This window comes from Camelus ferus, chromosome 35, assembly GCF_009834535.1.
Source record: "Camelus ferus isolate YT-003-E chromosome 35, BCGSAC_Cfer_1.0, whole genome shotgun sequence".
NCBI lineage: Eukaryota > Metazoa > Chordata > Mammalia > Artiodactyla > Camelidae > Camelus > Camelus ferus.
In genome coordinates, this window is record NC_045730.1 from 9,690,861 (window position 1) to 9,717,952 (window position 27,092).

Genomic DNA, 27,092 nt, shown 5'->3' on the forward strand with positions numbered 1-27,092 from the left:
GACACAGGCAGAACCATGACAGTTTTCCTCCCTGTAGCCCTAGAACTCTTCTGCGCACACAGTAGGCCATCAATAAATGCTCACGGAATGAAATAATAATGCCAAATTCAGTCAGGAAACCCAGTAATGTGAAATAATTATTATGCAAGTAAAACTACATTCTTTTCCACACAGAGACTGTGGATGGATTTCTCTGTCCCTCTTAGTAATGAGTCCACTCTGGACATCTTAACACCAGAACTGGAATCATTTCTTGTTCCTCAATTTCCTCTCTCTCAATAATTCTTCTCCTTCCAATCAATCCATGAAGATGAATTCAGGTCCTAAAGAAGTCTATAAGACTGTTACAGGAAAGCATAAATGTTCTTCAGTATGTAGCACCATAATTTGAATGTATACAGAAAAAAAAATGATAGAATCTTCCTCTGGCCCCCTTCCTCCAAGGGCTCTCATCTGTGAACAAGTTGAATATTGTTTTGCCTAGAACCACAGCCTTAGCAAAGAAGTCAGAGGGAAGTTTCCCTTTTTCATAAACATGATGAAAGCCTATTAAAAGACATGAACTTACTGAGTAAATGATTAAAGTGTAAGTGATGGGCATGAGTTCATTCTAATTCCTTTCTAGACAAGCTCAAAAGCTCCCAGGGCCCTGCCCACCAGCATGGCGGCCTCACTCACTGCCCCCCCAAGCCTCTTTCTCCTGCTCCCACCGCCTGCTCCCCTGTCTGGTGCCAGCCTGCGTTCTATCCTTTGACACCAGCCTGCCACTGCTATTCCTGCCATCTGGAGTCAGTCCTCAGCATCTCTGTCTCATCAAGTCTCCATCTATTTTAAAATATCATCTGAAAACATATGTTTCCCCCACACACACCCCTTTCAATTTCCTCTCTGCTTTTATTTATTTCATCCTCTGACTTCCTTCAGCTCTGCAAAAACCCATCTGATTCACTTCAGAAAACCGCTCTACAAAGGGCTGTAACTGCATTTGATATGAAAGATTGTAATCTCTCAGGTCTAAAATGTCTCCTGTGAGTGGTCAGCACATGCTCCTCCATCCTACCTCCGTGAAATGATGGAAAGAGCGAGAAAGAATCTGAGCCAGGAAATGAGGGCATTTCTAACATTAAAACTGCCTCAAAGGCTGAAGAGCATCTCCCAGTGTCCACAGGAGCCACAAAGAGGCCAACTCCTGAGCATCACTCAAACTTGCTGTCCTAAACATCTTTTTAAACACTCAGAACTCAGGAATAAGCTGCTTTGCCCACTTTTAGGGTTGCCAATAAGTAAGTTGGGGAAAACTTTAAAAGCTTCCCTCCAACCACTTCTATCTCCCTTCAAAAACTTCCCCAATAACCTGGACCAAAAGGGAAAAAAATAAAAGAAACAAACAAAAATTCCCCCAAACAGAGAGAAGATGAAAAGTGCTCTAGACACCCCGTCGATCAGAAGCTTCCAGACAGCCCAGCCACCTCATTCTGCTGCCTCTTTACTTTCTCTAATTAACCTCTGGTGCTGTGATTATTCCCTTTTAATTCTCCCAGCCAGCATTTATTAATCACGTGTAGGATGCATACGACTCGACCATTCTCCACCATCAGCCAAAGGCCTCCTGCACCGTGCTGTTTGTTGACTGTGATTCCTCCATCTGATTTGCCTTGTCTTTCTCTATTCCCCCTCACCACAACAAAGAAGCTGAAAAATGAGGATCTCGCTCTCAAACTCCACTCTATTGTCAGTTCCATGGGCTGCAGCAGTGGTGAGAGCTGGAAGAATCACTGTTGCTAAGCAACACTTTTGCATCCTGCTTAAAAGATAAAGAGCACCGTGTGTGGTTCTGAGGACCAGGCAGTCCAGTTTTCCGTGAGCTCTAGGGGGTCAACCTTGGGACAATCAACAGAGAAATGTCAAGTCTATTAATACAGGGCTTGGGGAGGAAAGTTCTTAAATTTTCTTTCTTTTTCTTTAGATCATCTCTCATTTTCTCCAAAAGAAAAGATGACCTAATGGGCAAAGAAATGGATGGCAAACCCATAATTTGAGTTTCCAGGATTGATCTGGGCCACAAGTTCACTCCTCAAACAGAGCTGCTTCATTAGACACCCTCCTAGGACTCGGTTTCTTCCCCTTGAAAAAGTGAAAATGAAAATCAGCTGCTTCACAAAACTGTAAGCAATTGATTCTTTTTAAACAGTAATAAAAAGTCCTCAGCAATGACTAAACTACCATCTGTTATTAAATGCTAATAACACATTTCCTGCCAGTCTGCCTCAGATGTCCCTTGTAGCAGTTTTTCTTAGCAGAGATTTCATTCCCGCCTATCGACCTTCCATGAGAACATTTTGTGGCTTTTTGGAGGAAATAATAACCATCCAAATGTAACTTCAGAGACAGAAGGTCATCCCCTTCATTCACAGCCTGAAACAGAAGTGGGTGTGTCAGCGATGGGGAAGAAGACTGAGCTACGTCCCTCAGACTTTTTCCTCTTTGTCCTTCTGAATTGAAGCAAAAAGGGAAGGACTGGGTGACATTACACTATCATGACCTTCTTGAACTCCAGTCCTCTGTAAGTCGAAAACTCCTGGATACTCAGATCCTTCGCTGCGGCTCAGACTGCTAGTCATCCCCACAAAACCGATACCCTGCTCTTCCAAGATCAGGCCTCATGCCCAGCACTCTGGCAGCTAGGTGTGGCCAAGCAGCAGCCCAGGCCAAAACAATCTGCACCGAAGGGATGGGTGCAACTTCCTGGTTGTACGTTCCATTTCCCTTTCCTCCCACCCCTTCTTGTTGGAGGGAAAGTAGACACCGTAGGAGTCACCGTGACACATGTGGATGAAGAAATGGTGGAAAAACAAGAATGAACCTGGGTCTCTGATGGTGTCACAGACTTAAGTGATAGAGAAATACACTTCTATCCTTTTTAAGCTGCAATTATTTGGCTTCTCTGTCACTTGCAGACCCTGAGTAGTACGTACCCCAATCATTTCTGTTCCACCTCAGAGGCTTTCCTAGACCCAAGCAGTGCCAAGCATGCCAATAAAACAATTTTGTGCCCAAAGGAAACTCCCAAAAGTTTAACAAGTGGAAACTGTAATAAGATCTACCACTTAACTGAGTGTATCTTTCCACTACACCAAGAAAGTGAAGCGGTTCTCATCTATAATTCCGCTTAGGAAACATCACGCTTTCAAATAACCAGCATACATTTACTAAGCACCACTGTGTACAAAACATCATCTAAAACAGATGGAAGCCACAAAGCTGGACAGGATGTGCCAGTCTTCCTGGAACTGACATCCTTAGGGGAGTGTCACAAGATGCAGCATTTCAACAGGCTTCACTGAATGATGTGTGACTGTCCTGGACAGATCATTTCCTTCTCAGTGCTGATAAAGATCATCTCTAAGGTCTCATCTGCTCTGAATTTCTAGGCTTCTACCACAACTCTTAATATGCTACCTCAGCATCTCACCAGTGGTAAAAGTCAGGATCCTTTTTACAGCTTTAATGAGGTGTAATTGGCACACAGTATAATGCATATATTTAAAATGTACAATGTAATGGGTTTTGACATATATATGCCATGAAACCATCACCAGAATCAAGATAATGAGCATTTCCATCATAACAATTTCTTCATATCCCTTTGTAATCCATCTCCTCTTCCTCCCCCACTAACCCGAATGCAGGGAACCATCAATATTGGTTTGGTTTCTATGTATCAGTTTGCATTTTCCAGAATTTTATTTCTACATGAATCACACAGTATATACATGTTGCAGCCTGATTTCTTTCACTCAGTATAATTATTTTGAGACCCACATTGTTGAGTGCATTGATTGTTTGTTCCTTTTTATTGCTAACTGGTATTAAATTGTAATGAACACACCAGAAGTTATCCATTCATCAGTTGATGGACATTTGAGTTGTTCCCAGTTTGGAGCTATTAGAAACAAAGCTACAGGTGTATGAACACTCGTGGACAAGTCTTTATACACATATGTTGCACGCACCTGTTTTGCTTCTCTCAGATAGCTATCTTAGAGTGGAATGGCTGTGGGGTACAGTATCCAACTTTTTAGGAAACTATCAAATGGTTTTGTAAAATACTTTACTATTTTATGTACCCACTAGCAGCATTTTACAGTCCCAGTTTCTCCATATCCTTTCCAACTATTGATATGGTCACTCTTTTTTAATGTCAGCCATTCTAACAAGAATGCAGTGGCATCTCATTGTGGTTTTAATTTACATCTACCTAATGACTAGCCTTGTTGAAAAAAAAGATGCTTCTCCAACTCCTGTGTCCATGTTTGAGTTTTCTGCCTTCTTACTGTTAAGTTCCTGAGTTCTTTATATATTGTAGCTACAAGCCCCTTGTATGATACATACTTTGCAAATATTTTCTCCCTGTCTCTAGCTTCCAGATTCATTTTCTTATTTACCATCTTTAAAAAAGAAAAAATTTTAGATCACTCATATGTGGAATCTAAAAAAAAAAAAAAGCATAAATACAAAACAGAAAGAGACTCATAGACGTAGAATACAAACTTGTGGTTGCCAAGGGGGTGGGGGGGTGGGAAGGGACAGACTGGGATTTCAAAATGTAGAATAGATAAACAAGATTATACTGTATAGCACAGGGAAATATATACAAGATCTTGTGGTAGCTCACAGTGAAGACAAAATGTGACAATGAATATATGTATGTTCATGTATAACTGAAAAATTGTGCTCTACACTGGAATTTGACACAACATTGTAAAATGACTATAATGCAATAAAAAAATGTTTTAAAAGATAAAATAAAATAAAATAAAAAGTTTTAATTTTCATGAAGTACAATTTACCCTTTTTTTTCCTATAGTTTGTGCTTTTGGTGTCATATTTTTTAAATATTTGTCTAATTCATGGTCACTAAAATTTCCTTCTACATTTTCTTCTAGGAATGTGTCTTAACCCTTACATTTAAGTTGTGATCCACTTCAAGTTAATTTTTGTATGTGGTGTAAGAAGGATTGTGGTCCTTTTTTTTTTTTTTTCATGTATATGGCTATACAGTTATTCCAACACCATTTGCTGAAAGAATTTTCCTTACCCAATTGAATTAACTTGCAGTCTTTATGGAAAACCACTGCTTTCCACTGCTTTATGTATCTCCTACCTTTATGCTACTACCACTGTCTTAATTACTGTAGATTTATAATAGGTCTTGAAATCAGGTGGTATATGTTCCAATTTTGTTTTTCTTTTTCAAAATTATGTTTTTGAATCAGCAAGTCAAATTCTATAAAACAAAAAGGCTTCTGGGATTTCAATTGGGATAATATTGAATATACAGATCAATTTGAGAATTGACAAAATAATACTGAGTATTCCAATCCATGAGCTTGGCACACCTACTCATTTATTTAGACCTTAATAGATTTTTCTCAGCAACATTTTCTGCATTTTAGTGTAAAGGTCTTATTTTTACACAATTTGTTAAATTTATCCCAAAGTACTTCATATTTTTGATGCTATTGTAAATGGTGTTGTTTTTCAATTTCAAGTTCCAGTTGTTCACTGTTGGTATAGAGAAATATAAATAATTTTGTACAGGGATCTTGCATCCTTCAATCTTATGAAACTCACTTATTAGCTCCATAGCTTTTTTTTAGATTCCCTAGGATTATCTACGTAGAGAATCATATTGTCTGTAAACAAAGGCAGTTATCCTTCTTTTCCAATCTATGTGCTTTTCATTTCTTTATCCTGCTTTATTGCATTGACAAGAACCTGTAGGACTATGCTGAATAGAAGTGGTGAAAACAGGTATCTATCATTGCCTTGCTCCTCATCTCAGAGGAAAGTGTTCAGTCTTTCACCATTAAGTAAGATGTTAGCATTACATCTGTCATAGATGCCTTAAATCAGGATGAAGTTCCTCTCTATTTCTAGTTTTCTAAGTTTTTATCAGAAAGGAATGCTGGATGTGGTCAAATGCATTTTCTACATCTATAAAGATACACACATGGTTTTTCTTTTTTATTCTGCTGATATGAATAACACTTACTGACTTTTTATATTTTAAAACAAACCAGCATTCCTGGTAAACCCTAGTTGGCCATAATGTATTATCCTTTTCCTATATTGTTGGATTTGACTGGTGAAAGTTTGCTAAGCACTTTTGCAGCTGTGTTCATGAAGGATATTGGTCTGTAATTCTCATTTCTTATTATTTCTCTGTCTAGTTTTAGAATTAGGATAATGCTCGCCTCATGGCCTCTACGGTTCTCTGAAAGAATTTGTGTAGAATTGATATTTTTTCCTTAATTGTTTAGTAGAATTCACCAGTGAAAGCAATGGGGCCTGGAGTTTTCTTTGTGGAAATGTTTTTAAATACAACTAAGTCATTTTTAAAGAAATATGGTTACTCAATTTGCCTATTTCTTTTTGAGTTTTTGTAGTATGTATTTCTTTTAAGAAATTTTTCCATTTCACCTAAAAGTTGGCAAATTTATTGACATGAATCTGTTCATAATATTCCCTACTGTCCTTTTAGTATCTGTAGAATCTGTAGTAATGTCATGTCTATCATTTCTCATATTGGTTATTTGCACCTATTCATTTTTTCTTAATCATTCTAGCTATAGATTCATCAATTTTCTTTTCAAAAAATTAGCTTTTGCTTTCATTGTTTTTCTTATTTTTCTATTTTCTATTTCATTGATTTCTGCTCTTACATTTTATTTCTTTCCTTCTGCTTACTTTGGATTTAATTTGCTCTTTTTTTCCTTAGTTTCTTATGGTATATTTAGGTCATTGATTTTAGAGCTTTCTACTTTCCTAATATACATATGCATTTAATGCTAGAAATTTCCCTTTAAGCACTGTTTTATTTGTAACTCACAAATTGTAACATGTTGTTTTAATTTTCATTCAATTAAAAATATTTTCTAATTTCACTTGTGGATGTCTTCTTTGACCAATAGTTATTTGGAAGTATGTTATGTGGTTTCCAACTATTTGGAGATTTTCCAGATATCTTTCTGTTACTGATTTCTAATTTAATTCCACTGTGGTCAAAAAACATACTTCATATGACTTAACCTCTTTTAAACTGATTAAGATTTGTTTTATGGCTAAAAATAATAGTCTATCTTGATATGTGCACTTGAAAAGAATGTACATTCTGCTGTTGTCAGGTGCAATGTTCTACAGGTTACAATTAGGTCATGTTAATTGATAATGTTGTTCATGTACTCAATATCCTCTCCAATTTTCTGTTTACTTAGTCTATCAATTATTGAGATAAAAGTGTTGAAATCTCCAACTATAATATGGATTTGGCTTTTTCTACTTTCAGTTTCAAATAAGCATCTCCAATCACATTTAGGATTGTTATATCCTCTTGATAAAATGATACCTTTATCATTTTTAAATGACTGTCTTTATCCTGATAAAACTCCTGCTCAAAAATATGCTCTGTCCCTGGCTGCTTTTAAGATATTTTTCTGTAATATTGGTGGTTAAGCAATTTGGTCATGATGGTCAGTACACTGGTGCAGTTCTCTTCACTCTTCTGATTGCGGCTTGTACAGCCCTTGAATCTGTAGGATTAGTTCTCACCAAATTTGGAAATTTTCAGCCTTTATTTCTTAAGGGTTTGGGTTTTTTTTGTTTTGTTTTGTTTCTGTTTTTGGGTTTTGGTTTGTTTTTTTTTTTTTCTGTATCTCTCCTACCTCTCACCCCACCCTCTTATGAAAATAACTACATACACGACAGGCTACTTGTTGTTGTCCCATAATTCACTGATGTTGTTAATTTCTTTCCATTTTTTTGTTTCATTTTTGATAATTATTACATCTTCAAGTTTACTAATTATTCTATTTACAGTGTCCAATCTGCTGTTCATCACCCCACTGTATTTCTTAGCCTCATTATATTTTTCAGCTCGAGAAGTCTGACTTGGGTCCTTACTACATCTTCCGTGTCTCTCTTTATCAAACTCATGTTGTCCTCCACCATTTGAACATATGGAGTACAGCTGTGATCGCTGTTTTAATGCCCTTGTTTTAGCTAGCTCAGTTCACTGAGATAAAACATCATATGGACTGAGTAGCTTTAATGACAGACATTTCTTTCTCACAGTTCTGGAGACCAGAAGCCCAAGTGCATGGTGCAGCCAATTCAGTTCCTGGTGAGGATCCTCTTTCTGGTTTGTAGACAGTGGTCTTCTTGCTGATTCCTCATGAGGCAGAGGGAGCAATCTTTCTCTCTTCCTCTTCTTATAAAGCCACTCATTCCATAATGAGGGTCCCACCCTCATAATCTCATCTAACCCTAACCACCATACTACCAAAGGCCCCTCTCTACAAATACAATCTCATTGAGGGTTAGGACTTGAACATAGGAATTTAGAGTGTCATATTCCTGGGCCTTTTTCTATAGATTGTTTTTCTCCTCATTATGGGTCATATTTCTTGCTTCTTTAAATGCCTGGTAATTTCTGATTGGTTGCCAATGTGAATTTTAGATTGATGAAGTTGGAGGGTTATTTATTTTTTAATATTCCTTTAAATATTTGGGGGCTTTGTGTTGGATGCAATAAAGTAACTTGGAAACAACTTGATCCTTCCATGGCTCACTTTTAAGCTTTGTTAAGCAAGACCAGAAGAGTGTCTAATCTAAGGGTTAGTTTTGACACACAACTGAGGCAATGGTCTTCTGAGAACTCCAGCTGATACCCTGAACATTAGCAGGTCTTTCCACTCTGAGGGGAGGAAAATACAAATGACTGAGCTCCAGGGATGATTTCACCTGTTCCTTTGCCATGTATCCCCCTGGCCTCAGACAGTTTTCTGTCCACTGAAGACTCTGCAGATCTCTGGAGCTGGCTGGCTGTGCACATCTCTCCTATCCAGGACCTGACACTGGGAACTCCAGTGGTTGTAGCCTCTTCAAACTCTGAACTGTGTTTTCTCAACTGAGGGTGATGGCCAGGCTCTGTTATATGTCTGAAAATATAACACATACTCCAGGCGGGAAGACAGGCACTCTCATTTGTTTCCCTTCTCTGAGATTACTGTTTGTGCTCCTTGTCTAATGTCTGAAAATTGTTGTTTCATATATTTTCCCTAGTTATTTTTTAATTTTTTTAAGCTTTGAGAATTACTTCAGTCCCTTTTACTCTATCATCACTAAAAGAAAAATGTGTCTTACCTCTAAAAAGTCTCCACATCTTCTTAATCTGTTCTCTCCAGTATCAACTCTAGAGAGTTGGTAAGTATAGTGTTGTGGTTATAAAAATGGGTTCTGGAGTCAGACCACCTGGGCTTCAAGAAGCAACTTTGCCACTACTTTCTGTGTGACCTTACACAAGTTATTTAACCTCTCTGAGTCTACCTTGCTTAACTGTAAAATAAGGATGTTAGAAGTATATCTCTATCTCAGAGAGATTTACGTGAGGAAACACACATAAAGCATTTAACATTGCTCCAAGTACACAGCAATTACTCAATGAATGCTATCATTTAAAATATTCATCATCATAATCAACCTCATATGCCAAGTGACAAAGACAGAAACCTAGTGTCACTCTGGCTAACTACCAGTGAAACCTGTGCCCACCACAGGCTACACCCAAACTGTCTACACGAGCAGAAGAATCTTGCCAAGTTCAATAACCAACAGGAATGTCTCCTCTAGCGAATGGATTCTATTTGTTCCCCCTAATTCCTTCCTTGTCATCATTCTTTCTATAGTTTCCTTTCAGTCAGAGATAAAATATCACCATTTTGTAGATATCCTGGCCTGTCTGCCTCTGAATGGGCAAAATGTTCATTTTCCACATTCAATCCAAGTACTCCATACATACTGACTCAACTTTATATTTAGTGTAATAATAAAATTCTGAAAGCATACTTAAAAACCTAAATTGAAGCTCTCACAGGATAACAACAGCACAGCAAGCAACTCTAAGTTTTTCTCTATTTAATGTTTTATTAACTTATGTTAAACCTCTTGTTCGCTCTTTCTCCAACCTCTAGGGAAAAATTTTCCATAAGTGCAACTGGTTAAATGAGCGAAGAAGTAAGCGAAGTTTCGTTTCATTAATGAAAAGCTAATATTGGTTTTATATGTATTTAGACACTGTTCTAGACATGCCATAAGGCATACCTACATTAATCTCACCTACATGGAGGCAGCTTTATTTTTCTAAATTACATATGTAATGGAATGAGTCTTAATAAAGTAATTGATCCAGTTTGTCTTCCTGTGAATGCATATTCTGAACACTGATAAAATACGACACTGGGTGTTACAGTTCAGTACAAGTTGTACCCTAAACACAGAAACTTGGAGATGTTATTTTTACAGCTTACAGAGCACTTTTACATACATTCTCTCATCAATTTTTACAACAATCCTGTGAGCTAAGGACTTCCAACAGGAGAAAGTCAATATTGTCGGAACAAAAAAGACTAAGACACCCAACTGCAATCCTTTCTCTACACGAAAAATATTTAATTCCAGACTATCTGAGTCAAGCTCACTCAACAGTTTATGTTTGCGAATACTTATTTTCAATGGACTGTATCATCTAACCTTGCTTCACTCAATAGTAATAAAATGCCATTTTTCATGCACATGAGTTTATTAGCAGCTCAGCTTTTTTCTCCATTACCTCATCCCTAAAACAAAAGTTCTTTTTCCCTCCAACTTTTTATGTTGAAAAATTTCAAACCTCAGAAAGATTTCAAAATAGTGCAATGACTATGCACTTGATCTAAATTCACCAATTGTCAACATTTTGCCGTATTTGCTTCACACATCCACACAAATGCATGTGTGTTTAAAGCAAGTATGTATAATATATTTAATATAATGTATTATACTTGAATGTACATATGTTTTTATTATATAAATTATATATAATAAAAATGATCATATGTAATATTTTTATATGACTCATATGAAAGTTAGTAGCAAACATCATGACAATTAAGTAGTAAATATTTCGATATGAATCTCCTAAGAACAAAGGCATCCTCGTACATACACAAAATTATTGCACTCAGGAAATTTAACACTGATACATTGCTATTATCAAATATACAGTCCACTTTGAAATTTCTCCAAATAGCCCAATAAATGTCCTTTATAGCTGTTTCCCTGATCTAGGATGCAATCTGAGATCATACACTGCATTTAGTTGTCATATCTCTTTAGTCTCCTTTAATTAAAAAGAAGCTTCCCTAGCTTTTTTTGGTTTATAATGATTGGCATTTCTTAAGGAAACAAGCCCTCATGATTAGATTCAGGGTTAAACATTTGGAGCAGGAATGCTGCCTAAGTGACAGGCAGAGCCATCAAATCAGTGGGTAAATGACATCAATTTATTCCTCTTTTGGTGATGTTAGGTTGCTCAAATTCGATCACATGTTTAGTATTCTCCATCTTCAAGGTGCCTTTTTCCCTTTGTAATCAAACAGTCCAAAAGGTGACACTTTGAGAATATTCTGTTCTTCAGCAATCTCACCCACTGACTATCATCCACTGATTATTCTTTCCTGAATCACTGATTAATTAAAATATGGATTTTTCTCTTCCATCATTCCTTCTACATTTATTAATTGGCGCTCTTCAAAAGGACTCTGTGAGAGCAAAAAACACTGAGGACCACCTCCGTGAGAGGGGCAGAGTGAGAATGAAGATGCTCACTGCAGAGAAGTATGCACTCCAGAGTGAAGCCACACGTCTTAAGTGAAATCTGGAGCTAATGTCAGATACACACAGCTCTGCATTTGCTGCTAGGAACATATTTTCTCCATGGTCAATCTTGTTCAAAGGAATTCTTCCATTGTGTAAGCTATGGGTGTTTACCATGTCCTTTGTTTCAGGACGATGATGGAATACTGGCAAAGGATCTAAAGGAACAACATTTTTCAAGCTCCATACAATAACCTCTAGCTTCCTCCCTGAAGTAGAGGGGGATCTTTGAAGGTATCAGACTGAGAAAACCAGACATGACTGAAAAACCTAGCAGAACCCAGGAGATCAGTCCTGAAGTGTGCTTGGCTCTGAATCTTTTTATTTTTTATGGAATACATCAAGCCCCCCCCCCAAATTACACCCTTTCATAGCTTCAGTTCAAAGAAGGAAAAGATATTTCTTTCTAACCCCTTCTACCTCTCTTATGGAGAGACACCCTGAGCCTTTATAACTACATAACTTGAGAAACCTGGTCAGGCTAACTGTCCATGGACCACCTTAATGCCATGAAAATGCTAATAAACCCAGTCCTTCCAAGGTTCAGCAGACACCTACCACTGAGTTCCATGCCGACAAAGTCAAAATAATATTTTAGTTTACTTCAACAATCACAGTGTAATCCACACTCTGTCAATGGAGCCACCCTTGAGTGTCATTTGTAAGTGTTTAACCTTATACTTTCCAAGGTGCTATATAGAAAAAGCCAAAACAATACCTGCTTATTGCCAGTACATTATATAACAGTAGAAATAAATCACTAAATAATTCTGATGAAGCACTATAAAAAGATAAAATCTTAATCTTAGAAGGGGTGATAGAAAGCTAGTCCAGTCTTCTACCGAAGGCCAGGCTCATGTGTTCAGTATCTGAAATAGCAGTGCCATCTCTGTTCAAATACTATCAGCAAGAAATGTCCTATGACGCAATGCAGCTCATTCCACAAATCATCAGCTACACATGAGACAGCCTGGAGACCACGGAGCTGAAAATCAATGTGTTTGGCCTGTAAAGTTACCAGTACACCAGAAAAGCACAGCAGTAGAAAAATGTAAATTTAATAATAGGCTTCAACACTAAGCTTTTCCAAAACATTTAAAGCAAAATTCTATTAATCAAAATTTGATATACCAATATTAAGCAAATCAACAGGTAACACACGTTTCAGGCCAAGGAATGTGGGGATTTCTTCCACTGTATCTCTTGCCTGGAAACAGATCTTTCTCAGCACTATTCAGTCGAAACTCTACTGACCGTGTCTTCCATCAGAGTTCCAAGAACATCACTTTATTTCCTTCTGCCCACAACACCTGCTCTGCACATATGGGCTCACTTAGTTAAAAATCTCTTCTATTCTCTTGATCTGCTCACAACCCAGGGCAGAGTGGCAATGGCAATGGATGAACATAAGGAAATATGCATATACAGAAATAATCAATGACTTTGAGCCTGGGTGATTAGAACAGAGATCCATTATAGAAAAAGGAAAAGGAACTTAGGGACTCCGGCTACGGCTGCTGCAGCGGCGCCCGAGCTCCAGTGAGCTCGGCCTCCTGGCCCCCAGGGAGCGCCGACCGCGAGCCCGCCGTGCGCCCGCCCACTCCGTTCCCCGGGCCTGTGGCGATGGGAGTCGCGCGCGGAGCCCCGAGGAGCCCCCGCCGGCTGCCTCTGCTCAGCGTCCTGCTGCTGCCGCTGTTGGGCGGTGCAGAGGCAGCCATTGTCTTCATCAAGGAGCCGTCCTCCCAGGATGCGCTGCAGGGGCGCGGGCGCTGCTCCGCTGTAAGGTCGAGGCCCCAGGCCCAGTGCACGTGTACTGGCTGCTGGATGGGGCCCCTGTCCAGGACACGGAGCGGCGCAGGACTCAGGTGCCTTCCAGTGCGTGGCTTGGGATGACTCCACCAGCGAGGAGGCCTGCAGTGCCAACGCCTCCTTCAACATCAAATGGATTGAGACCGGTCCCGTGGTTCTGAAGCATGAAGCCTCAGAAGCCGAGATCCAGCCACAGGCCCAGGTCACACTGCGTTGTCACATTGATGGGCACCCTCAGCCCACCTACCAGTGGTTCCAAGATGGGAGCCCCCTCGCTGATGGCCAGAGCAACCACACAGTCAGCAGCAAGGAGCGGAACCTGACCCTCTGGCCGACCAGCCTGAGCATAGTGGCATCTACTCCTGCTGTGCCCACAATGCATTTGGCCAGGCCTGCAGCAGCCAGAAGTTCACCTTCAGCATTGCTGATGAGAGCTTTGCCAGGGTGGTGCTGGCGCCGCAAGATATGGTCGTGGCAAGGAATGAGGAGGCCATGTTCCACTGTCAGTTCTCCACCCAGCCTCCCGCGACCCTGCAGTGGATCTTTGGATGAGACTCCCATCACTAACCGCAGTCGTCCCCCGCACCTCCGCAGAGCCATGGTGTTTGCCAGTGGGTCCCTGCTGCTGACCCAGGTCCGACCATGCAATGCAGGGGTCTACCGCTGCATCGGCCAGGGGCAGAGGGGCCCTCCCATCGTCCTGGAGGCCACACTCCACCAGGCAGAGATTGCCGCCCTTTGAGCCACGGGTGTTCACAGCTGGCAGTGAGGAGCGTGTGGCCTGCCCGCCCCACCCCAGGGTCTTCTGGACCCAGTGTATGGTGGGAGCATGCAGGATCCAGCTGCCCACCCATGGCAGAGTCTACCAGCAGGGCCACGAGCTGGTGTTTGCCAGCACAGCTGAGAGCGATGCTGGTGTCTACACCTGCCACGCAGCCAACCTGGCCGGTCAGTGGCGACAGGATGTCAACATCACCGTGGCCACTGTGCCCACGTGGCTGAAGAAGCCCCAAGACAGCCAGCTGGAGGAGGGCAAGCCAGGCTATCTGCATTGCCTGACCCAGGCCACACCAAAACCCACAGTTGTCACAAGGATGAAAAATTGAAGACTCAGCCCCTAAGCATGAGGCAGAAGGTGGCAGGTGGCCCTGGGCATGGAGCACCCGTCCAACAACCGATTTGTACGCAAGGACCTGGCCGCTCGCAACTGCTTGGTCAGCGCTCAGGGACAGGTGAAGGTGCCGGCCCTGGGGCTCAGCAAGGACGTGTACAACAGTGAGTACTACCACTTCCGCCAGGCCTGGATGCCCCTGCACTGGATGTCCCCCGAGGCCATCCTGGAGGGCGACTTCTCCACCAAGTCTGATGTCTGGGCCTTCCGAGTGCTGATGTGGGAAGTGTTCATCCACGGGGAGATGCCCCATGGTGGGAAGGCAGACGATGAAGTGCTGGCAGACTTGCAGGCTGGGAAGGCCAGGCTCCCACAGCCTGAGGGCTGCCCTTCCAAGCTCTATAGGCTGATGTAGCACTGCTGGGCCCTCAGCCCCAAGGACCGGCCCTCCTTCAGCAAGATCGCCAACACCCTGGGAGACAGCTCTGCAGACAGCAAGCCGTGAGGAGGGAGCCCAGGCAGGCTGTGCCTCAGGATGGCACGGGCAGGGGAGGACCTCCTGAGGGGTGCCCACAGCATGACGGGCAAATCCCCGTCCTCCTGGGCCCCAGGGGCCCCGCCCTGGCACCCCAGGCACTGCTGAGGTCTGGCGGGGTCCGGGCTTTCCTCCCCTTCCCCATCCTCAGCCCGTGGGGAGGCTGATTCAGACCCAGACTGGGTGACTAGGGCCTTGGGCTAGGCAGCTTTCTCTGCCACCCCTTCCCCCACCAGGGACAGTGTGGGTGCCTCAGGTAACCCCAATTTCTGGCATGGGTCTCCTCCCCTTGACCGGGTCCAGTTCTGCCACTCACCTGCCAACTCCATCCCCGGAGGGCTAGGCTGGAGGTGAGCCAGGTTCAAGGGGAGCTCCTTCCTATAATGAAGTTCCTGGTAGTTCTGGCGCCCGGGGCGGGCCCACTTTGGGGTCTGCACTAGGATCACGGAGGACACAGCCAGTGAGTCCTCCCCCCGTGGACTTGTGCACACTGACCCAGACCCGTGCCTCCTCCCCACCCTTCTCTCCTTTCCTCATCCTAAGTGCCTGGCAGATGAAGGAGTTTTCAGGAGCTTTTGACACTATATAACCCGCCCTTTTTGTATGCACCATGGGCGGCTTTTGTAATTGCAGCGTGGGGTGGGAGGGCATGGGAGGTAGGGGTGGGTCCTGGAGGAGATGGGAGGGTGGGCCACCCCAGCCTCACACCTTTATTGTTGTCATTGTTGTTTGTTTTGTTTTTTGGTTTGTTTGTTTTTTTTTACATTCGCTGCTCTCAATAAAGAAGCCTTTTTTACAAAAAAAAAAAGAAAGAAAGAAAAGGAACTTAATCTGGTTAGGTTTAGAGAGATGAGGTTTGAGATGATGGAAAAATACTCTGTCCAGCTATGAAATCTGGAACAGATATCAGTATGAGTCATCAATAGAGACATCAGTTGAAAATATGACACAGATCAGTTTCCTAAGGAAAAGAGAAAAGAAGAAAAAAGCAGCAGTGAAGATGCTTATCCTCCTCTCCAGTATTTCTGCCTTGTATACTGACTTCTGATTTTCTAACTTTTTCCCAATGAATACCCTTATCTTCCTGTCATAACATAATTTCTGTAATGCCAGGAATCAAGTCTCATATTCCTTCTGTTACTGGAGTCATAGAAGATAACTCAATAAAATCATTTTGGCTGGTTCTAAGAACCACCCCAAAATATTTATGAAAAACCTGGTAGCAGGGAGACTTTACCAACACATAACATATTTGCTGGACAATGAAGCCCATCTTCTGAGGGTACTCTGGAGTGTCATTTATAATGGCTTTTTGAGGCCAACACCAAAGGATGTCTTTATATTAAATTAATGCATTCATTCCACGAACACTGCTAAAAATCCGCCTTGTGCAAGGTAGTGTGCTAAGATGCACCTCCTGGGAGACACAAAGCTAAATCTGACAAGGCCCTCATTCTTGTAGCTCCTACAATATTGTAACCATGTGTGCAAGATCAAAGGTAGACTGGTGCCTTGAATCACTTCAGGGTACTCCACTGTGTTTGCTAAAACAAGTGCTTATAATTTTATAGTTTTCTTTCAACTTCGGCAAAGTCTAAACTCCTTAAATGAGTAATAATATAGTTTGAGTATGATTGCTACTTACTTCATATCTGTAGATAGAGCTTCAGATTTTTAAAATTCTCTATCATCAACTTCATTCATACACTGAAACTGCTGGTAAGAAGCTCCCAAAAACTTTTATGTACGTAAGTCATCCTGGCCATCCCAGTGGCCCATAAATCCTCTCCAACTGGTCCTTCTATCTGGACTTAGCAGTTTCCCATGTCTAGAGTTCTGCCTCCCCCCAACTACACAAATTATCCAAATTCTTCTTCCCTCTCATGTGGCATCTCCCAGTCGTCTACTGTATCGTCTCCCTTCTCTGAATCCTGATCATTTTATACCTAGCCAGCCTCCACCAATTGAACATTTAGACTTAAGTTTCCTTATGTTATTCAACTAATGTTTCATGTAAGTTTTTTTTTCTCTACTGGAATAAACCACTACGCTCTTTGAGGGAAATCCCCACATATGTTTGTGTGTGTTCATTAGCACCACTGTATGCAATTTTGTACATACAGAAGTTAGACAATACATGCAAATGACAAGTACTTCTTGGTTTTTATAGAATTTCACTTAACACTTTCTATACTTAGCCCTTTGATAAATGCTTTTAGATCATAATATTGCTTACTAGACTAACATATATTCATTCTATTCAAACCTGACTCTTCAGGGAAGGTTCTATTTTAACAGAGCATGAAGGGGGTAGGGGTAAGTCTGTTAGCATGTTGATATAAGTATTATCATTACTGTATTACTGTTCTTTACAATTTAAGGCAACATCACTAGCAGCAGTTAGAAAAAAAGACCAATGAGTTATGAGTTAATATGGGGATTAAAAAGAAGTCTAACACCAAAGCTATCAGAGTTAATATCTTGCCCATCATTTGCTGACCTGTCATAATGAGACCAGGGCCACGCAGTGGCAGCTTCTTCCTGAGAAAGACCCTTAGGGCAGTGAAAGCAACCACTTGAGGTTCGTGAGAATCACTCTTTAAGTCAAGCTGAACTACTGCCCAACTATAGCAGGATCCAAAGCTCCAAACAGAATAGGGAATATACAGTTTGGAAAAGAGTCATAAAAATGATAAGAAGTAAACAGGCCCAAAAGAAATAAAAACAGGAGAGCCTGAAACGGTCTGCCTTGAAGCCCGGTGTGGAGGAGTAGCTAAGAAAAGGCAGGGCAAAGAGACCACAAAGGAAACTTGCCCCAAAAACATGCCTGAAAGAGCCAGCTCGTGTTGGTAAGGGACAGACAGAATCCTTGAAAACAACCTTGGTGTCTCTAACTTCTAGAATGAATGGAATCTCTGAGTCTCAAGGAGCTTACACACACACACACAGGTGCATATGCAGTAGGTCATTAGGTCGGGACTATGTCACTCATCAACAAGGTGTCCCGTCAGATTGAAATGAAACCCGGAGCTCCTTTCTACAACTAAGACTCCTACTAAATGGGTGTTTCACAGTTTTAAATGGTTTCATAAACCACTGTTTGAAATTCTGAAGACACGTATTAGGGTGGAAAGAAAGAACTTGGCGAGGGGGGTGGGGGAGCGACAGATGAAGTGGGCTGTCCGAGGCTTCATTTGAAATCATCTGGTGTCACCTTTTTCCTGCAAAATAAAGCCTCAAAGTATGGAGAACACACAGGTTGAAGAAAGTGGAAACTGTCACTGTAGGAAAACAAAGGCGGGCCTGTCAAATGCAAGTGAGTCCAGAGGGAATGCAAGTTTTGTTCCCTGGCCATCAAAAATAGTTTGGAGGATTTCTGCCAAAAGCAGAAATAAAAGCATGCTCTTTTCCCTCTGCACCCTACAGAGCTGCCTTTGAAGTTATATGTGCTCCACAGCGCACAGGCAGAAACAAAAATCAGGCACTTCTTAAATTTTATTATAGGCGGTTCAGTATGAGCCAGTGTCCTTCCAGCATTTATAAAAAAGTCATTTTCAGCTCCCTCTCCATAGATATAATGAGATTTGTCTTATGCCCTGGAATTTGAATTCATGCTTCCCTCTGGTTATACCTTCTGGTCCCAGGGACAGCCTCGGGGACTTGGCCCCACTGCCTGGATCTGGTTCAGGCACTGCCTGGATGGACAGGCTCCATCCAGCTCCCCGCTTGTAGGGACTGGGGCTGACTCTCTGCAGCCACCTGGCAAGACTTGGCTGGCTTTGCAGCCTTCTGGACTTCCCTGAACAGCTCCTTGGGGTGCTTCAAGCCTTCCTTAGCTCCCCATTCTGCCTTATCAGGACCACAGGATAAAATGCAGCTATCCATTCTTGTTGCCTGGTGCCCCAGCGAGGTGAGGAAAATGTCACATTTAGAATAATAACAACTCTAACGCTGATATATTTCAAAAACAATCATCTTCAAAATCAGGCATTTCCTCGGTAAATGTCGTTACAGCCTTAAGTATAGAAATGTTCATGTTGTTTGTTTTGTTTTGTCTTGTTTTCTGCCTAGATACTGGGCTTAGAGTGTGAAAGTGTCCTGAGCCAGTGTCACATAAGTGGAGGCTAAAAGATCAGAGGGGAGAAACCAAAACATTTCATATTTTCCAATGCATTCATTCACCCACGGTGTCAACTCAAAAGGGGAAAAAATCAAAATAGTGTATTTCATCATAAAAGAGTTAATTGTAGGATATTAAAATTGGCCCTTTTTTGGAAAGAAAGTTAGAACTAAAGGAATCTTAAAGACCAACTAATCCAATTACTCAACAAGGTGGAAAAGACTGCCACCGCTCAGACTACTAGGGTAGTGCCAAGAAGACACACAAGCCATTTAGAGGGAGCCTCCACTGGCTGAAATTGAGACAATCTGAATATCAAAAAGAATGACTGTGACTGATTCAAACACATCAAATCTATAAAGTCCATGAGTTTACAGTGAGTTGATAAGATGTCCTCCCACCTCAACCCCTAAAACAGTGGAAAACAGCTCACTGGTGACCACCAGTAGAAGGTGCTAGGGCCCCAGTTCATCATTCGGACAAGTGATAAATAAAAGGAAAGGTTGAATATTGTATCCTGCTTTTTCTTTTCAAACTATATTGCAGGATAACCAAATCATTAATGGTGGAAAATTCATCCATATAAAAGAATTCCAACTAATAAATGCACAAATAATGATGAAACTAGAAAAATTCCATTTTGACTTTATCAACTGAAGTTTAGTCTTTAAACTAGGTCCTAAGAGATAGAACATAGGACAGCTAAGAATCAGTGAAAGTAGAGGGGGATAAAATTCCACAGTCAAGGTAATTAATTAGTAAAGATGTAAAAGGAATGAGTATCTGGAAAAGAAAGTTCAGGATGGAAATGGAGCAGCAAAAGAGGGTTGCAGGAGACACAGAACACCATCAGTACCTTTTCTGTGTCTCAATTTAGCCCAGGATTGTTTAAAAAGAAAAAAGTGTAACAAAAGTGAGAATGAACACAAAACACAGAAACATAATACTGAGGTGGGGGAGCTGGCCCCCTTCACTGCAGCACTTTTCACAACAGCCAAAACAGGGAAGCAACTCAGTTCTACTGACGGATGAATGGATAAAGAAAATGTGATATATTTATACAACAGAATATTATTCAGCCATGAAAAAGAAGGAAATCCTGACATTTGCAACAACATGGATGGACCCTGCAGGCATCATGCTAAGTGAAATGAGTCAGACACAGGAAAACAAATACCACATGACCTCACGTATATGTGTCATCTAAAAGCAATGGAACTCACAGATGCAGAGAACAAACTGGTGGTGGCCAGAAGTGGGGGCAAGAAGTGGGTGAAATGGGTAAAGGGGGTCTAAAGGTACAAACTTCCAGTTATAAGTAGGTTCTGGAGATGTAATGTACAGCATGGTGACTGTGGTTAATAATACTGTAGTGTATATGTGAAAGTTGTTAACAAAGTAAATCTTAAAATTTCTTATCACAAGAAAAAAATGTGTAAGTATATGTGGTGACAGATGTTAACTAAACTGATTGTGATCACTTCACAATATATAAGTATATCAAGCATTATGTTGTGTACTGGACCTTAATATCATGTTATATGTCAATTATATCTCAATTTTTTTAAAAGCTGGTGCTCAAAGTCCCACTTGGTTCCCATCTTTAATGAACAGCATGAAAGAATGACTTGCGGGCATTAAGGCTGACGGTGGGCTAAGAGCCCCGTATCAGCTGAGCCCCATGCATAGTAACCAGCAACAACAACGTTTCTGAAACAATAATCAAGTGTAGCCTCCACCGTTATGTCTCAGTGGGCTGTACTTGGCTCACCATGAGGAGTCTCTCTGTCAAAGTAAATAAGCAGAAGCACCAAAACCAAACAATCAAGAAAACCAACCCAGCCAGAGAAAAGCGGAGCACAGCACAAAACTATTACAGGCAGTGAGGAGAGGGTCAGCATTGTGAAATGTAGTTGTTTTGTAATACATATGAACCTCCGGAGTGTTTGACAGGTCGTGACACGGAACACTGACCTTGAGGTTGAAACAGAAGCACTGTCTTGTTTTCCTCCCCACTGAACTAGTCATTTCTTCTAACTGCTAAGTTTGAGAGAGGGAGTGAGGAGAAGAAAAAGAGAAGCGAAGGGAGGTCATCTGGCGAGGAGCCGGATCCCAGGTTCCTTTGGTTCCCACCCCCCCACACGAAGTTGCTAACATTTTCTGCTGCTGTGCTTTCTGAAAAGTCAATAGTGATACTGTTTCCAGCTTTTTCCAGAAGGGTAGATAGAGCTTTGGGGTTTTGTTTTTGTTTTTGTTTTAGTATGTATATATATCTATATATTGAGATAAAATTCTAATGCCATAAAATTCACTTTTTATGTGCACAATTTAGTGGTGTTTAATATATTCTCAAAAAAAAAAAAATCACCTGTAGATAATTCCAGAACATTTTCATCACTCCAAAAAGAAACCCTATACCCATCAGCAGTCACTCCCTTTTCTTGCCTTTTCCCAAGAGCCTATGGCAAGTAACCATCTGTCTCTATGAATTTGCCTCTTCTGAATATTTCATATAAATGGAATCACACAATATAAAGCCTCTGGTGTCTGGTTCCTTTCACTCAGCTTAATGTTTTCAAGGCTTATAATGTGAATTGTGTATCAGCACTTCATTCCTTTTTAAGGCTGAATAACGTTCCGTTGTACAGACACACTGTATTTTGTTCATCCATCCATCATTTGATAGGTATTTCCACTTTTTGATGAATTCACCTTTTTTGATGGATAGTTTCCACTTTTGGGCTATTATGGTAATACTGCTATGAATACTCATGTAAAGTTTTTGTGTGAAGGTATGTTTTCTATTCTCTTGAGTATGTACAAAGGAGTAGAGCTGCTGGATTATATGGAAACTCTAGGTATAACTTTTTGAGGAACTACCATATTGTTTTCCAAAGTAGCTGCACTGTTTTACATTCCCACCAGCAATGTGTGAGAGTTCTGGTTTCTTCGTATCTTCACCAACACTTGTTACTGTCCATCGTTCTGACTATGTATATTCCAGTGGGTGTGAAGTGGAATCTCATTGTGGTTTTGATGTGCATTTCCCTAAAAACTAGGCCTCTTCTCTTATGCTTATTGGTCTTTTGTATGTCTTCTATTCAAATCTTTTGCCCAATTTTAACTGGGTTCTTTGTCTTTTAATTACTGAGTTGTAACAGTTCTTTATATATGCTGGAGACAAGTCCTTTATCTGCTACATAATTTGCAAATATTTTCTTACACTTTGTGAGTTGTCTTTCATTTTTTGAGAATGTCCTTTGTGCCTATTGACCATTTGTATTTCTTCCTTGGAGAATTGCTTGTTTAGGTCCATTTTTGGATTGGGTTGTTTGTTTTTTTTCTTATTAAGTCATATGAGCTGCTTATATATTCTGGAGATCAAGCCTTTGTCAGTTTCATCTTTTGCAAAAATTTTCTCCCATTCCGTAGGTTGTCGTTTTGTTTTGTTTATGGTTTCCTTTGCTGTGCAGAAGCTTTTAAGTTTAATTAGGTCCCATTTGTTTATTCTTGCTTTTATTTCTATTGCTTGGATAGACTGCCTTAGGAGAACATTTTTGAGATGTATGTCAGATAATGTGTTGCCTATGTTTTCTTCTAGGAGGTTGATTGTATCTTGTCTTATGTTTATATATTTGATCCATTTTGAGTTTATTTTTGTGTATGGCACAAGAGTTTGTAAATTTTGATGAAGTCCAACTTATTTTTTCCTTTGTTGCTGTTGCTTTTGGTGCCATATATAAAGCCACCACCTAATCCAAGGTCACAAAGATTTGTGCCTGTTTTCTTCTTAGAGTTTTATAACTTTAGCTCTTACGTCTAAGTTTTGAGTTAATATTTTTAAATGATTTAAGATAAGAGTCTCACTCCATTCTTCTGCCATCTTTCTTTTTGTGACACTTTCAGTCTGTTTATAAGGCTACAGCCCTCACGGCATTTCTCAGTACAAGTCACTGCTTCGAGGTAAAAGCAGCAGGTACTATTTTTAACAAAATGAAATGACTGGGGAGACAGTACACAGGGCAGTGGGGAAGGGCACGAGCTCTGAAGCCAAACATCACCTCAGTTCTACCACTTACACTATGTGACTGAGTGAGCTACTATCTTCTCTATGCTCAGATCCGCCCCCATTTTAAAATGAGGAGAGAAAAAAATACAGCATTTTCAGAGAGTTGTAAGGACTATCTGAGTTAATACAGGCCAAGCACGCAGAACACTGCAGAGCTCACTGTGAGCATCAAGTCCGTGTTAGCTACTCTTATCAGTGAAGGTCCGATTATATTCATCCTAGGGCTACAGTTTTCCAAAGAAACACAGTTCTCAGAACAACAGCAGAGTAGAAGCTGGACGGGTGATGTGGCTTCCATGACAACATCTCCAATTCTCCCTGGTGTCCTTGCATCCCAGAGCCTCCCACTGGGGACCACTTGATGTTGACAGTCATCTTTGTCCTGTGTACAAGTCTCTCTGTGTTTTGTTTTCCACAGACTTGCAAGTTTACCTGTTAGGTGTCAGATTTTTCACGCCACATACACACAAAACTACACTTGAATCTACTGGAGTAATTCTTTACTCTCTTAGACTCAGAGCTTCTTTATAAGGGTAAAGTATTCTTTCTCTACAGCCTCTTTGTTTCCAGGTCATTTTAGCAACAGTGTTAGAAATACTTGGTAACACCAGAGTAGGAAGGCAAGATTGATTCCCTCAGTCTCAGTTTCTTCAGGAATCTCCTACACATTTCATGAATTTTAGGAGGCACCATTCAATCTGTGTAAACCCATATCACAATATAACTGTCAAGTCTTTCTTTCAAGGGCTGCCTTTTTTCCTTCAATCCCTAATTATCCAGGTTTGGACAAGTTTCCACTCAAAGATGGTTTCCTATCCATTAGAAAGCTTCTGGAACATTTTCCTTCCTAGTCTCCCAAATATCCCATTAATTAGTGTGTGTTTAGCCATTGCAAATTACTTTTAATATTAGTATATGCAAAATATAATTAGATGGGTAACCTTCTGGGATCAAATTATGTCCTGGGTGATTACTGAGTTCTGACACCACTGTAACAAACATCCGGATTCATTCATCTGGGAGCACACTGTGCCCTTTTCACCTGGGACATGTGCTGCTCTGATTCCACAATGCTAGTTTGGCTTAAAACAGAATTCCTCTTAAGAATTCCTTTCAGATTCTGTTTGCTATCTCTGTCCACGCACTTCAATATTTTGTACCTCTTTTAAAAACCAAAAGTGGGTCTGTTCAGCCCACTTGTTTGCCCGGTTCACCCTCACTGAGGACAAGGCTTGTCCTGGCTCCAGCCCTCTCATTCACTCCCTCCTTGGACACCCCGACTGCATCATTTTAGTTCAAACCGAGCTGTGTCTGTAGACCCTGTTTCATCCCAGAGCCCAAGCTGAGAACAAAGCAGCCTGAACTCCACCCGCAGGACATTCCTCACTCAAGAGAACACATCTCCCTCTACCAAACTGAATTCAGGAAGACTTATACTAGGGTCTCACTGAGCTAATAAAAGACTAAATCCACTGGGCGAGGTGAGGCCACAAGGCCTCTGCCACCAGGACAGCCCATCCTCCCTAAACCCTTTTCTCTGATGTTTCCCCATCCTTATCCTCCCACGGGGCTGTTTTAAGGTCTGGTTTCTCCAGTCTCAGGAAACCCACATCCTAGTTACAGCCTCAGTGGAGAATGAAAACAATAAAAGTTAAAAATAAAATGGAAAGCTGGCAGTGGGTCTTGGCATAATAATATTTGACCCAAATGAGGCTTGAGAACTTACTTCTTGGGCCAGGTGAGGCTACCTGCATTCAGCCTCCTGGAGCTGCACACAAGGAGCCTGAAGGGCCAAAGAAATAGAACCACAAGGGGCTTCTTGGCTAAAGAAAAGGAACAGCTCCAGCTAATACGGAACATGCCTGCTGAGCTGCTCGTGGGGCCGAGAGAGATGCCACACACAAGCCCTCTGCATGCGGAGTGGGGCAGGGCAGGACTACACGAGAGGGCTTCTGTGCAAGCAGGGGGCCAACAAACCCAGATGCTTGCAACTGCTCTGGTTTCAACACCGAAAGGTCCTCAGTGGCTACCCTGCCACCATCGGCTTTCTGCAGTTGGCTACTCTCATCCCAAACCAGACCAGGACAAAAGAGGAGGCCAGAAATAAGCTAAGAGATGAGGAAGAACAGGGCACCCTGTCCCTGAGGCAGGACTTTCTGGATCTTAAAGAGCTTTGGTTAGATTCAGTGCAGTTCTCTAAGAGAGAAAGCTCCTTCTTTTATTCAAGCACCCTCAGGCGTGCTGCCGGGGAGCCTACCCTCTCCTAGAAGCCACCAGGTCGAATCTGCACTGGGCTGCAGACTTCCTATTAGCTCAGTGGAAGAGACTTCAATCCAGAGTTTCCAAAAGTTTGGTCTTCAGGCCATCTGCATTAGAATCACCTAGTCACACCGATCAAATCTAGTTCCCGGGGCCCATCCCACACATGCTGGATCAGATTCCCCAGCAACAGAATTCAGAATCTCCATTTCTTAAGAAAGCCCCAAATGTGTCTGCTGATTACCGAAGCCTGAGAACTGCACTTCCTGCCTATGTCTTCCTTTACTCACCCACACCCTCAGTTACACACCAGGGCTCAACCTGGACTCCAGTATCAGGAATCCTCAGGTCAAGGAAAATCAGAAGAGAAGTGAACATGACATGGGGCTTCCCCACTTCTCCCCCACATCCCTGCCCTTTTCCAGCTTCTAAATCCCCTCACTCCTTCCTCCACCTCTCACTCCCTTTGGCTGCCCTCTGCGTAGACAAAGCTCATGAAGGCCTGCTCTATTCTGGTGGGGGGGAGGTCTTTGTGTTCCAAAATTACTTCCAATCTCTCCTCCCTCCACTAATCTCTTATTCAACAGCACATTGCAGTTTGTTGTTAGGGAAGCAATCCAGATAAATTCATAGTTAGGGCGGAATGACCAATAGAATATCTCACTCTGCTTCGGAGTTGCTGCTAATCACCCTCAGTGAGTCACTGATTGGTAGAATTAATGGACATCTGGGGGAAATACTTGGGGGGTTTATGAGGGTCTTCCTTAAATCAGTGCTTTCTGATGGCTTCCCTGATTGTCACAAAATCTTAATTTGGCAAGGAAAAATCCCACTAAGAAAGTCATTACATGACTCCTTATAACATATGCCTACAGAGAAGTAATTAAACATGGCCTTTGGTCCTAGGAAGACGTAGGTCTGAATCCTGACTCCACCATTGACTGGTCATGTCTGGGTGACATATGTAACCTCTTACTCCTAAAGCTGGAGATTATGACAATACTTACTTCAGAAGGTTGTTAAATTCAACAAAATTTTTTTCAAAGCATTTGGTATATGGTACTTAATAAATAGTTACTATTATTATTAGCATTATAAGAATGTGTTTATATAATAAGTATTCAACCAAACCACTCTGCTGGATTCAACTATACGAAACAATTTTTCTGTGTTTAGTCTTCATGGTTAACTGTTCAGATAGTCTTGGTGTTCATTTACGACTCTAAAAAACCGGGAGAAACACTGGTCATCGCCAACCTGGTTTTGCCTTGGACAAGGAGAGATTTGTAGAATTAGTCCAGTTTACCAAACGATCCCACTCAGTGTCTAAGGCTACTGCTGCTAATTTCCTCCCGGGTTTTCAGCCTTTAAAATCTATCCAAGGTCAAGGTCACTGAAGCAATTGCCTCAGTCATGTCCTATTAGTGGCACCATG

The 27,092-nt window shown here is 41.4% G+C and overlaps 1 protein-coding gene and 1 pseudogene across 2 annotated transcripts in view; one reads left to right on the forward strand and one right to left on the reverse strand.

Moving 5' to 3' along the window:
- The window catches only part of NEBL (nebulette), a 310,537-nt gene that overhangs the window by 251,382 nt on the left and 32,063 nt on the right, over window positions 1–27,092 (reverse strand). The window lies entirely within an intron of this gene.
- On the forward strand, window positions 12,752–16,030 carry LOC102506719 (annotated as a pseudogene).